Here is a 14,560-nt window from a genome sequence, read left to right as displayed (position 1 = left end):
GGGATGTCCTCAAAGCATCTGTAAAGAGATAAAACCTTCTTACTGACTCATCAGAGCTTTTGGTTTTTATGACCAGAATGGGAAAGGTTTGTTGAAGAAGGCACCAAAATACATCAAGGGATTTTGTCTGGAATGTGCAGAGATGACATTGAGGCATCAGAAGAAGCATACAAACAATCAAATTAAGCCACATAACCTGATCTTTCAAGCACCATCTTCCTCATGTGTGACAAAGTCCATAAATCACCCCTTTGACCACAAGATGGAGCAAAAATAGGCCATTCAGCCCTTTGAGTCTTTCCTGCCATTCAATGAGAACTTGGTTGATCTGATTTACCTCTACTCCACTCTCCTGCCTTTTTCCTATAACCCCTGATTCCCTAACCATTAAAAATCTGTCTGTCTCAGCCACAGCAGTAATGTTTGTCCTTGTTGGCATTCTGGGCACTGGCCCACCAATGCCACTATGTCAGCATCCAAACCAGCCACCAGACCTAACTTCTTGCTAACATCTTCATTTTGAATACCCCTGGATGACCTTGGTGGAGTGCAGCCAGTATCTGCAATGTTTGCTCAGGGCAATCTCTCTTTCTCCCCATAATAAAATTATGTCCTGTACTTGTGATCTGGTCTCAACAGTCCAGAAAGGTTTCAATTCTGGCTGTAATGGTCTTTTTGTTTCTCCCATCACCACCAGCTGTCTTAGTTTTCCGAGGACTCAATCTTGTTGCGTCCAGTCTGATATTATTTCAGTGACTGGACGTGTGCCCAGAAAGTTTAAAACCAGAATAGACTCTTCCAGGGGAAGTACCACCATTGAAGTGTCTGCCAGTGGGAGGTGGCACAAGGCATCCACACTTGCTATCGGCCTCCTGAATTGTCTTCTGACTTTTAAATGTATGCTCTTAGAATGAGAGCCCATCCCTGAATTCGAGCTGAAGCTATGAATGGCAGAGTTTTGTCCTTTTTGAGTAGCCCTAGCAGGGTTTGTGGTCTGCTACTATTACAAATTTACATCCATAACGGTACTCTTGGAACTTTCTCACATCAGAGATGACCGCCAAACCTTCTTTCTCTGTCTGGCTGTGTTTGCACTCTACATCAGCCCAAGTCCAGGAAGGATACGCTATTGGGCATTCATCTTAAGTGGACCATCATAGTTACCAACATCTTATTCCTGCTTCTTCAATTCTCACAGGGCTATGTTTTAGCTACAAGATCATTTCCAAGGTTGACTCTTTTTGAAAAGCAGATGTAAGGGTGCCAAGATGAAGGCCAGGTTATGTATGAACTTTCCATAATAATTCACCAATCCAAAGGAAGACCTCAGATCTGGTCCAGATGAGCAAGCTGGGGTACTTTTGATTGCTCTCACTTTATCTTCCAATGGGTGTAACTCGATCTTGTTGACTCTGTAGCCCAAGTAGATCATTTGGGGTGCCTGGAACACACATTGGCTTTGTTTTGGAGTTTTGCTGATGCTGACCTAGAGTCCCTCTGTTTGGGATATGTCCTGAGTGAGACTATGCAATTCGCTGCATTCAAGTTGTTTTCCCCCAAGTTCGTTCAGACTGTGGAGGTTGTCCACCTCCATCAGCATTCCCTGTAACTCAAATCCTACACTTGCTGCATTTTCTAATGACAAAGCTAGTTGTAGTGCCTGTTTGAAGTCCACTTGGTCTTCAGCTTTTAGGTGCTTTTGTGTGGATTGTTAATCCCACACACAGACCAGTCTCTCTGCACCTCACTTAGGGTTAAGCCAAAATCACATACCTCTGTTAGTCATCTTAAACTTGTCAAAAATCCTGATACAGATTTCCCTCATTCTTGAATTGCTGATTAAAACCAATAGCATCTCAGAATTAGAAGAGGCTGGAGGTCATAATACTCCTTAAGTAAATCCATGTACTCTTGACATATTTTATTACCTGGTGTCTTGAGAAATGTTGGGCTCCTAATATCCAAAAACGCTGTGGGTCCACAAGCTGTCAGGAGAATTACTTGTTGTTTTTCATCTGCCCCAATGTCATTTGCCCGGAAAACAAAACACATTCTTTCCACATATTGGGTCCAGACTTCGCCAGTAGGATCAGACAAGTTAAGCTTCCCAAATAACAGCATAGTGCCAGGAATGCTTGCCCAAACTCAAAGGCTAAAGCTAAACGAAGTGACCTGTAATTTCTGGGGTTAAATTGCAACCTTTCTTGAAAAAGACTGTATGTTCGCAATTCTCCAATCTTCTGAAACTTCTCCCCCTCCCCTGAGTTCAAGGAAGGGTGAAAGATTATCTTGTTACCTGGTTTATCATATCAGTTTTGTTTGGAGGCCTTGTTGTGCACAGATTGCTTTGCAATACCTGCTTGCTTAAGTGATTGCAGTCCAAATGTAATTTGCTGCACATAAAGTGCTTTGAGAGTTCCTCTTCATAAATGGTAATATACAAATTGCATGTCTGTAAATTTTGTACAATTTCATTTGTGTGGCATTCTCAGATCAGCTGAGATGTGGTTGTGTTCAGCAGTTCAAATCCAGATTAATTTCCGAGACAGGTCACATTAAAATCTGCAAAGAAACGGTTATGGAATGTAACAAAAAATGGTTGCAGACTTCAAAACCATGGACATCACCACCATCAAGCTGCTGTCTCCATTACTTCAAGCAAATATAAAAGTGGCTTAAGAAATGGAGTGAATCGTACCTTACAGTGGTATAATGTGCCTTTTTGCCTTTAATATCCCTGTTGCTGAATTGCTGATCTACCTCAGTATAGTGTTATCAAGGGGAGAAATTCCCTGCAGGATGTAATAGAACATCAGATATTTACACTGCCTTGCCCTGTATGTCTAGCAAATTGTTCCAAGTGACATTGAAGGCCTACGGGGAGTTTCCCCACTGATCTTTCTGTGCAGAGAAACTATGTGGCGTTTGAAGACTTTATTGTTATCAAGTATGTGTATATATGAAATAGATCAAAAAAGAACATTTTAACTGTCAAGAATATGTACAATGGAACAGAAACTAGGAAGAAACAGAGCTGAGATAACAGAGGTGAAATGCAATAATATTGACTTCAATCTGTTTTGTATCTCAGCCTCAGAGAGTTGAGAGAAAGCTTAGCTCAGGCATTAAGTATTTTACTGGAGCTAGTCACACCATTTTATTATTACTTCCACAAGCGTGATAAACTTTCCTTAGATATTAACTATGGTGATTTTGCTGGGTTTCCGTTAAGTGCTTTATGTTGATTATTCACACTCTTCGTCAAACAACTAATTGTTATTTTAAAAGAGAAGTATCTTTTTCTTACATGGTCTCCTGCAGCTTTTGTCTCTCCCCAGAAGAAAAATATCGTTCCTATATCCCAGTTCTCTCTAGGTCATAACTGTCTCAATAAGATCGCAAGGATGCCTTTCAAGCCGTTCCTGAATAAAGAATTTACATTGTTCAATCACTGATCCTGACTGAGTGGTCAATGACTTGTGCACACGTTGCTCTGAGAGACTTAACATAAACATAACATGGCAGCTGCTTGTAGGATTTTCCCATGTCCCAAAACATGACAATAAAGGATATTCTATTCTATGTCAAATTTCTTATCCACACCTTCAGACTGGCACATAGTTCCAAGTCATAGTGATGTTTGACTTTGAAGGGAACTTTGAGAAAATGGTGTTCTCAAATGTCCTTCAACGTTACAGTGGCCCATAGGTTTGGAAGGTGCTCTCGAAGGAACTTTGGTGAGTTGCTTCACTGCATTTTCTACAGCATATATCATACATTGCTGCTCTGATGGCAGAGGGAGTAGATGTTTAAAGTGGTGGATAATGCAGCAGACACTTTATCGTGGATAGTGTCAAGCTTTTTGAGTATTGTTGAAGCTGAAATGTGGAGGCTGTTTAGGGAGCAGTTGCTGGATAGGTTTGTCTCATTGAGACAAGGATAGGATGGTAAGGTGAAGGAACCTCGGATGACAAGACATGTGGAACACCTAGTCAAGAGGAAGGAGGAAGCCTACTTAACATTGAGCAAACAAGAATCGAACAGGGCTCTAGAGATCTACTAGATAGCCAGGAAGGAATTGAAGAATGGACTGAGGAGAGCTAGACACGGGTGTGTAAAAACCTTGGCTGTAGGATCAAGGAAAACCCCAAGGCTTTCTATGCTTATGTGAGGAATAAGAAGGTGGCCAGAGTGAGGGTAGGGCCAATCAGAGATAGTGGAGGGAACTTGTGCATGGAGTCAGACGATGTAGGGGAGATCCTTAATGAATACTTTGCTTCAGTATTTACCAGGGAGAGGGACCTTGATGTTTGTGAGGACTGCATGAAACAGGCAAATACACTTGAACAGGTTGACGTTAGGAAGGAGGATATGATAGAAACTTTGAAAAACATGAGGATAGATAAGTCCCCTGGGCTAGATGGGATATACCCAAAGTTACTATGGGAAGCAAGGAAAGAGATTGCAGCCACTTTGGTAATGATCTTTATGTCCTCGCTGTCCACTAGAGTAGTACCAGATGATTGGAGGGTGGCAAATGTCACTCCCTTGTACAAGAAAGGGAATAGGAATAATCCTGGGAATTACAGACCGGTCAGTCTTACTTCTGTAATGGGCAAATTATTGGAGAGGATTCTGAGGGATAGTATTTATGATTATTTGGAAAAACACAATTTGATTAGAAATAGTCAGCTTGGCTTTCTGGGAGAGCAAGTCATGCCTCACAAGCCTTATTGAATTCTTTGAGGATGTGGCAAAACACATCAATGAAGGTAGAGCAGTAGATGTGGTATATATAGATTTTAGCAAGGCATTTGACAAAGTTCCCCATTGTAGATTTGTGCAGAAAGTAAGAAGGTATGGGATTCAGGGACATTTGGCTGTCTGAATACAAAACTGGCTGTCCAGTAGAAAGAGGGTGGTAGTGTATGGAAAGTATTCAGCTTGGAACTTGGTGACTAGTGGTGTTCTGCAGGGATCTGTTCTGGGACCTCTGCTGTTTGTGATATTTATAAATGAATTGGATGAAGAAGTGGAAGGGTGGGTCAGTAAATTTGCTGATGACACAAAGTTTGGTGGAGTTGTGGATAACATGGACGACTGCTGTAGGTTCCAATGAGATATTGACGGGGTGCAGATCTGGGCAAAGAATTGGCAGATAGAATTCAACCCAGAAAAGAGTGAAATGATTCATTTTGGAAGGTTGAATTTGAATGCAGAATACAAGGTTAATGGCAGGATTCTTGGCAGTGTGGAGGAAGAGAGGGATCTTGGGGTCCATGCCCATAGATACCTCAAAGTTTCTACCCAAGTTGATAGGGTTGTCACGAAGGCATATGGTGTGTTGGCTTTCATTGGCAGGGGAATTGAGTTTAAGCGTAGCAAGGTTATGCTGCAGCTCTATAAAACCCTGGTTATACCACACTTGGAATCTTGTGTTCAGTTCTGGTCACCTCATTATAAGACGTGGAAGCTTTAGAGAGAGTGCAGAGGAAATTTACCAGGATGCTGCCTGGACTGGAGGGCAGGTCTTATGAGGAAAGGTTGAGGACGCTAGAGCTTTTCTTCATTGGAGCAGAGAAGGATGAGAAGTGACTTGATAGAAGTGTACAGGATGATGACAGACATAGATAGAGTGGATTATCAGAGACTTTTTCCAAGGGCGGAAATGACTATTACTGGGGCCGTAATTTTAAGGTGATTGGAGGGAGGTAAAGGGGAGATGTCAGAGGTAGATTCTTCACAAAGAGTGTGGTGGATGTGTGGAACGCACTGCCAGCAGTGGTAGTAGAGTCAGATATTTCAGAGACTTTTAAGTGAATCTTGGATAGGCACATAGAATCCCTACAGTGTGGAAACAGGCCCTTTGGCCCAACCAGTCCACACCAAACCTTAAAGCATCCGATCCAGACCCACCCTGCTGTAACCCACCTAATCTACACACGCCTGAACACTACAGGCAATTTAGCATGGCCAATCCACCTCGTCTGCACATCTTTGGACTGTGGGAGGAAGCCAGAGCACCTGGAGGTAACCCACACAGACACGGGGAGAATGTGCAAACTCCGCACAGACAGTTGCCCGAGGGCAGAATCGAACCCGGGTCCCTGGCACTGTGAAGCAGCAGTGCTAACCACTGAGCCACCATGCCATCCCACATGGATGATAGGATAATGTAGGGTATGCAGGGTAGTTTGATCTTAGTAGGTTAATAGGTCTGCACATCATGGACCAAAGGGCCTGTACTGTGCTGTACTGTTCTATGTTCTATGTTCTATGTTCTATGTTCTATGTTCTGACCCATTCTGGAAAAGTTGACTTTTTCCATCCCGCTCCTATTTATGTCTTGTAGGCCAGGGACAGGCTTTTATGAGTCAGGAGACAAGTCAGCACTGCATAGAAATAGCATCAGCCCTGCTTTTGTAGCCACTTTATTCATTTGGCTAGTCTAGTTAAGATTCTGGTCAATGTGTATATTAAAGATGTGGATGGTAAGGGATTTGACAATGATAATGACACTGCATTTAAAAGGGAGGTGGTTAATATCTCTTTTGTTGGAGATAGCCATCTCCTGGCACATGACATTTATCATTTGATCTAGAAAATGAAGGAAGCTCTGTCAGGTACAGACAACAGAGATCGAGTGACTCATTAGAAGAGTACAGAGGCAGTAGGAATATACTTAAGAGGAAAATCAGGAGGACAGAAAGAGGCCATGAGACAATGTTGGCAAATGGGGTTAAGGAGAATCCAAAGAAATTTTATAAATACCCCAATAAGGGCAAAAGGGTAACTAGGGAGAGAATACGGCCATTTAAAGATCAGCAGAGCTGCCTATGTGTCGAAACGCAATAGATGGGGTAGATACCAAATGAGTATCTTACGTCAGTGTTTATTGTGGAGAAGGATATGGAAGGTACAGAGTGTAGGGAAATAAATAGCAACATCTTGAAAAATGTCCATACAGGTAGTTCTCCTATAACATGATAGTTGCAGTCTTGTGCGGCCTCATACTATAGAAAATCATGTATAAGGAAATCGTTATAGAAAATTGCTATACTGTACAGTAGAAAGTTTATGTTATCCACACAGCATCCATTATTTATAAATCGCATTACAGCCAAGTCGCATTAACCAAACACGTGTTATATCAGAAAAATGTGTTATATTAGAGAGGAGGAGTTGCAACCATCCACATCTTTAATATACACATTGACCAGAATCTTAACTAGACTAGCCAAATGAATAAAGTGGCTACAAAAGCAGGGCTGAAGCTATTTCTACACAGTGCTGACTTGTCTCCTGACTCATTAAAACACATAAGAGTGGATAAATACCTGGGACTTATCAGGTGTACCCAAGAACTGTGTGGGAAGCAGGGAAGTGATTGCTGGGTCCCTTGCTGAAATATTGGTATCATCGATAGCCACAAATGAGGTGCCAGAAGACTGGAGGTTGGCCAATGTGGTGCCACTATTTGAGAAAGGTGGCAAGGGAAAACCAGGAACTCCAGACTGGTGACCTGACATCAATGGTGGGCAAGTTGTTGGAGGGGGTTCTGAGGGACAGGATTTGGATGTATTCGGAAACGCAAGGACTGATTAGGAATGGTCAACATGGCTTTATGCTGGGAAATTATGTCTCACTAACTTGATTGAGTTTTTTTGAAGAAGTCACAAAAAGGATTGATAAGGACAGAGCAGTGGGCATGTTCTTTATGGACTTCAGTAAGGCATTCAACAAGGTTCTGCAAGGTTAGATCACACAGAAAACAGGAAGAACTAACCGTTTCAATACAGAACTGGCTTGAAGTTAGAAGACAGAGGATGGTGGTGGAGGGTTGTTTTTCAGACTGGAGGCCTGAGACTAGTGGTGTGCCACAAGGGTCGGTATGGCGTCCATTGTTTTTCATCATTTGTATAAACGATTTGGATATGAACATAGGAGGAGTGGTTAGTAAGTTTGCAGATGACGCCAAAATTGGAGGAGTAGTGGACAGCAAAGAAGGTTACATCAGAGTATAACAGGACCTTGATCAGTTGGGCCAATGGGCTAAAGAGTGGCAGACAAAGTTTAATTTAGAAAAATGTGAGGTGCTGCATTTTGAAAAGGCAAATCAGGGCAGGAATTGCACACTTAATGGTAAGGTCCTGGGGAGTGTTGCTATGCAAAGAGACCTTGGAGCGCAGGTTCATAGTTCCTTGAAAGTGGAGTCACAAGTAGATAGCATGGTGAAGAGGCATTTGGTATGCTTGCCTTTATTGGACAGTGTATTGAGTCTCAGAGTTGGGAGGTCATGTTGAGGCTGGACAGGACATTAGTTACACCACTTCTGGAATACTGTGTGCAATTCTGTTCTTCCTGCTATAGAAAGGATGGCGGGAAACTTGAAAGGGTTCAGAAAAGATTTACAAGGATGTTGCCAAGGTTGGAGGGTTTGAGCTATAGGGAGAGGCTGAATAGACTGGGGCTATTTTCCCTGGAGCATTAGAGTCTGAGGGGTGACTTTATAGAGCTTTATAAAATCATGAGGAGCATGGACAGGGTGAATAGAGAAGATCATTTCCCTGGGGTGGGTGAGTCCTGAACGAGAGGAGATGGGTTGAATGTGAGAGGGGAAAGATTGAAAAGGGACCTAAGGGACAACTTTTCACCCAGAGGGTGGTGCGTGTATGGAATGAGCTGCAAGTGGTGGAGGCTGGTACAATTACAATATCTAAAAGACATCTGGATGGGTATATGAATAGGAAAGGGCAGAGGGATGTGGGCCAAATGCTGGCAAATGAGACTAGATTTATCTTGGATATCTGGTTGGTATGGATGAGTTGGACCTAAGCGTCTGTTTCCGTGCTATGCATCTCTATAACTTTATCTGTAGTGTGTACTTTGCAACACCTGAGACTATACTTTGCTCAAGTCATGATTACATCTTACTCATGGTGATCAGTTCCTTTTCTCCCACATTTTCAGCCAGGACAGTGACATTTCTATATTTTGCATTGCACCAGTTGTTGAAGTAATTTTTGGTTTTGATTTAAACAAATGTGATACCTAGCTGGAGTGTTAGGACTGGCCTCCTGCCATCTCGGTTGATCCTTGCTTATCATCTTTTCAGTACATTTGGTAACCATGGTTCCAAATACTGCATCTCTGTTGTTTCACTGAAATGAAGATTAACGTTGTGAACAAACAGTGGACCTGATATCCCTTGAATAAAACAACCAAAGCATTGTCATTTAAATTAAGTCGTTCCACCCCAAATAGGAATCTGATCCAACAGTTTATGCAGTGTACTGACAACCCAAGAGCACCAATGTATTCAATGTGAAACAAAACCGTAGAGTAACTTTTCAATGTAAATTTATCAACAGAAGGAGAAACACAGGAAACCTGGCTTTTCCTTTTAAAGCTACCAATGCACTAATCATAAAAAATTCATGTGATACTGTGACAAAACCACACAAGGAAAGCTGTTTGGAATATCATGACCAGGGCACAAGGATGTTTGCTGTTAAATGGATTTTTGTGTCACTTGAGATGACAGAAATAATTATTTTGTGCAGAATTGAGAACTGCTTCTACCTTCTGTTTGCTTCTTTTCCTTCTGATAGATTAAGGGGAAATGAATGGAATGGGAGTACCCTGAGTCACAGATCCAATCTAATGTGTTTTTCCTTTCTCTCCAATGGAATTTTGTTTTTCTTAAAGCCAGAGCTAGAACGGTGCGGATGAAATCATTTTCTCAGTTATGACTGTATACAATGCTTCTCTAGCACTAGTTTTGTTGAGCTTTTCTCTTGTACCATCAGGACAATCTACTAACGTAACGGCAACCAAACTATTTCTTCACATACAGTGCTACATTCTCTCTGGTGCTTAGTAGGAAAATAAAACAAATGCTTATTTTATGCAGTTTAATTATTTAGTTTTCCAATTATTCACCAAAGTTATCACAGGTTCTCCCTGAACATCAGGTTTAGATCACTGTCTTCTTCGTTGACATCAACCAGATTTTCCAAAACACAATGGCGAGCCAGTAAGCTCATTTGCCCAAGACATAACCAATTCAGTGTATTTGCTTACTGTGTCTTAGACACAGCCTACAGCATTGCATGTCACTCTATCCTTGTCTGTAAATGCAAAATTTGATGATTTTCAATCCATGACTATTTCTTATCTCCCACTAGAGGATTCCTTCCATTGTGGTTGTGCAAACAATGACATTGCCCTATGCATAATTTTTTATTTGTGAGTTTACATTTGCACACAACCTCTTCATATTTGCAATCTTGAGTTAATATCAAAGAGATCTACCAGGTTGAATGTGTAAAAATTTCTGCAAATCCAAACCACAATTTAACAAAACCAGTTAACTTAAATATACTTCAGATTACCCCAGGCTTGCTCACTTTATTTAGCAAATGTCAACTGCCAACATGACCTACAGTTACATTTAATTTTGAAATGAGGAGAATTTTTAGCAGATGTTGGAGAAACAAATCTAAAACCTGATCCTTTAAGACAGATTGAAGAATTTCACTGTCCCTTTCCATGATTTGATAATATCTGGAAGGATAAGGTTGCTGTCCTTTTGGAGATTCAGTTAAATTGGGGGTCATACCTTGGTTTTGGCACTGGTATCTTTATCAAGATCTTTCTTACTGCTAACCTATGAAGCATACTACAGTAATTGAAGAATCTGTGGTTACATCAGATGTCCACTCTAAGCTGTACAAGATAAAGTGTACATAGATGCCAGGAAAGCCAGTTTTCTGCTTGTCCTTCCCATTTTCAAGATTTTAAACTGATTTTATTATCAGGGCACATAATGTTTCTCTTTAGCTCCTCCTCTGTCAATGGCAAGGCCAAGGTTTCGCTCCTATCCATAGTTATCACATTCAAGATCTGGCATCTATTAAAGCTCGGTGTCTGTCACTGGGCAGAACTTAGTGGAATCCACCAGTGTGGATATGGTGGTGCGTGGACGGGGAGAATTGGACAGAGGTACCTGCAGCACAAAAGCTGTCCTGACATTAGTTGCGTGGGGAAGGGGGCAGGATGGGGGAGTGTTAGGGTCAGCCCATTGTGGGAATCCCCGCCATTGGCAGTGGATTTCAATTCAATCTACCACCCCCACCCCAATGCGTGTAACCTTCTGACCGTATTGCCCATCCAGCCCCATATACCTGTCACTGGGAGTCCAGGAAAGCCCTCAGGAAGCCCTCAGAACATCACCAACAGCAGTCACTGCTCCAGAAGGCTCTACCTGAGAAGGACAGCTCTCAGTCTCTGATGGAATGGCAGCTCTTGAGGGTGGGATTTCTGCTGTACCACAACTTTGGTCGGATGAGAAGAGAGATAAGGGTCCCATCAGTTCTTTGATCATTGAGTTGGGGAGCCCTGTCACATGAAGGAAATTTCAGCATTTGTGTGCTTTATGAAAGTTGCCTAAAGTTTCCAGTCTTATGGCTACCATGTTTCAGCAATTATCAAGGATAAAGAAACAGATTTTCGTTAGAACAGAGGAGGCTGAAGGGGAAGTTAACTGAGTTATGTACATTTCTACCAAATTCTCTTTTTTAAAAAATCAGTTTATTGAAAATTATGATCTTTATATTGTATTTGTCATACTTGCAGAAGAGGCTGTTTACCCCCTCTTAAGTTTAATGTGGGTCTTGCAAAGTATCTTTATATGGAATTAAAAAGTTCAAGTTATCTTGTGCTTGGGTCATATCCAGAAAGTTAATCTACTGGATAGTTTAGCTGCACCAGAAACAATTTGTAAATGGTACTGGATCCAGGAGCACACCCCAGCTCATCACTCTCTGGTCTTTCCACGGACTGTTCATTTGCTTTAGTACTCCAGTGATACTTAGTCAAACATTTCTTGTTTACCCAAAACCCTACCTTCTGAAAGAAGCTAACCCAGCAAGAATTGATCCAGGAGGAGATATGGACGAGATAATTCACTGGTTGAAGTATATTCACTGTCACGAATCTGGGTGGGAGGACAAAATGTGAGGAGGATGCAGAGTTGCTTCAGAGTGATTTGGACAAATTGAGCGAAAGTGTAAATGCAGGGTAGATGAACTATGATGGAGATGGCAGAACATTTAACTCACTATCCTGTTCCTGAGATCAGCCGGTACCCTTTGATCCCTTCAGCCCTAAGAACTATATCTATCTCCTTCTTGAGGGTATTCAATGTTTTAGCCTCAACTGTTCTCTGTGCCAGAAAATTCCTCAGAATAACCACTCTCTGGTGAAGAAATTTCTTTGCACCTCAATATTAAATGGCTTACACTGTATCCTTATATGTAGCCCTTGGTTCTGGACTCTATGGTCATCAGAAACATTCCTCCTGTATTTATGCTGTCTAGCCCCATTAGAATGTCTTAGGTTTCAATGAGATCCCCTTCATTCTTCTAAACACCAGTGATTGTAGTCCAAACTGATCCAATCTCTCTTCATAAGTCAGTACTGGAATCCCAGAAATCAGTTTGGTAAACCTTTGTTGCACCTCCTCCATAGCTAGAACATCCTTGTTCAGTTAAGTTGTCCAAAATCATAGAATTCCTGCAGTGTATAAGGAGGCCATTTGGCCCATTGAGCCTGCACCAATCCTCCAAAGAACCTCCCACCAGTCCCCTCCCCAACCCTTATCCTATAACCCTGCACATTTTATTTTTACTATGGCTAACCCACCTAGCCTACACATCCCTGGGCAATACAGGGCAATTTAGCATAGCCAATCCACCTAACATTGACATCTTTAGATTGTGGGAAGAAACAGGGACACCTGATGGAAACTCATACAGACATGGTGCACACTCCAAAAAGACAGTTGCCTGAGACTGGAATCAACCCAGGTCCCTGGCACTGGGAGATAGCTGTACACTCAATAGTCCAGTTATAGTCTCACCAAGGCCTGGTACAATTACAGCAAGACAGCCCTGCTCCTGCACTTGAATCCTCTTGCAATGATGTTCAACATACTACTTACTTTCTTCATTACCTACTGTACTTGCTTGCTTACTTCCAGGAACTGGTTTATAAGTATACCAAGGTTTCATTGGACCTTCCCCTTTCCCAATTTATCGCGATTCAGATAATAATCTGCGTTCCTGTTTTTGCTACGAAAGCGGATAACCTCACATTTATCTCCATCATTATTCATCTACCCTGCATTTACCCATTTGTTCAATTTATCCAAATCACTCTGAAGCAACTCTGCATCCTCCTCACATTTCGCCCTCCCACCCAGACTCGTGTCAATGAATGCACTTCAACAAGTGAATTATCTCGTCCATATCTCCTCCTGGATCAATTCTTGCTGGGTTAGCTTCTTTCAGAAGCTAGGAATTTTGGTAAACAAGAAATGTTTGACTTTAAATATCACTGGAGTACTAAAGCAAATGAAAAGTCCGTAGAAAGACCAGAGAGTGATGAGCTGGGGTAAGCTGCTGGATCCAGTGGCATTGAATGGTAAAGCAGACCTGAAGGGCTGATTGGGTCATTCCTGCTGCACTTTCACTCCTGCTTCTTTGTTTCTTTATTTGTGAGAAAAGCCAGTGAGCATAAGAGGATCAATGTTCTATCCATAATATTCTGAAGTATTTATCATAATTGATGTCTACTAGTAAGAAATTAGCTGATTAAATGGGAGATGCAGACCATTTTGATGGCTTAGAGAGAAGCAAAGCAAAATAAACATCTAACCCATGGATAATAAAATGTGAGGCTGGATGAACACAGCAGGCCCAGCAGCATCTCAGGAGCACAAAAGCTGACGTTTCGGGCCTAGACCCTTCATCAGAGAGGGGGATGGGGTGAGGGTTCTGGAATAAATAGGGAGAGAGGGGGAGGCGGACCGAAGATGGAGACAAAAGAAGATAGGTGGAGAGGAGAGTATAGGTGGGGAGGTAAGGAGGGGGTAGGTCAGTCTGGGGAAGACGGACAGGTCAAGGAGGTGGGATGAGGTTAGTAGGTAGGAGATGGAGGTGCGGCTTGGGGTGGGAGGAAGGGATGGGTGAGAGGAAGAACAGGTTAGGGAGGCAGATACAGGTTGGACTGGTTTTGGGATGTAGTGGGTGGAGGGGAAGAGCTGGGCTGGTTGTGTGGTGCAGTGGGGGGAGGAGACGAACTGGGCTGGTTTTGGGATGCGGTGGGGGAAGGGGAGATTTTGAAGCTGGTGAAGTCCACATTGATACCATTGGGCTGCAGGGTTCCCAAGCGGAATATGAGTTGCTGTTCCTTCAACCTTTGGGTGGCATCATTGTGGCACTGCAGGAGGCCCCTGATGGACATGTCATCTAGAGAATGGGAGGGGGAGTGGAAATGGTTTGCGACTGGGAGGTGCAGTTGTTTATTGCGAACCAAGCGGAGGTGTTCTGCAAAGCAGTCCCCAAGCCTCCGCTTGGTTTCCCCAATGTAGAGGAAGCCACACCGGGTACAGTGGATGCAGTATACCACATTGGCAGATGTGTAGATGAACCTCTGCTTAATGTGGAAAGTCATCTTGGGGCCTGGGATAGGGGTGAGGGAGGAGGTGTGGGGGCAA

Source organism: Stegostoma tigrinum, chromosome 27 (genome assembly GCF_030684315.1).
Source record: "Stegostoma tigrinum isolate sSteTig4 chromosome 27, sSteTig4.hap1, whole genome shotgun sequence".
In the NCBI taxonomy this organism is placed as follows: Eukaryota; Metazoa; Chordata; class Chondrichthyes; order Orectolobiformes; family Stegostomatidae; genus Stegostoma; species Stegostoma tigrinum.
Note: the sequence above shows the minus strand (reverse complement) of the source record.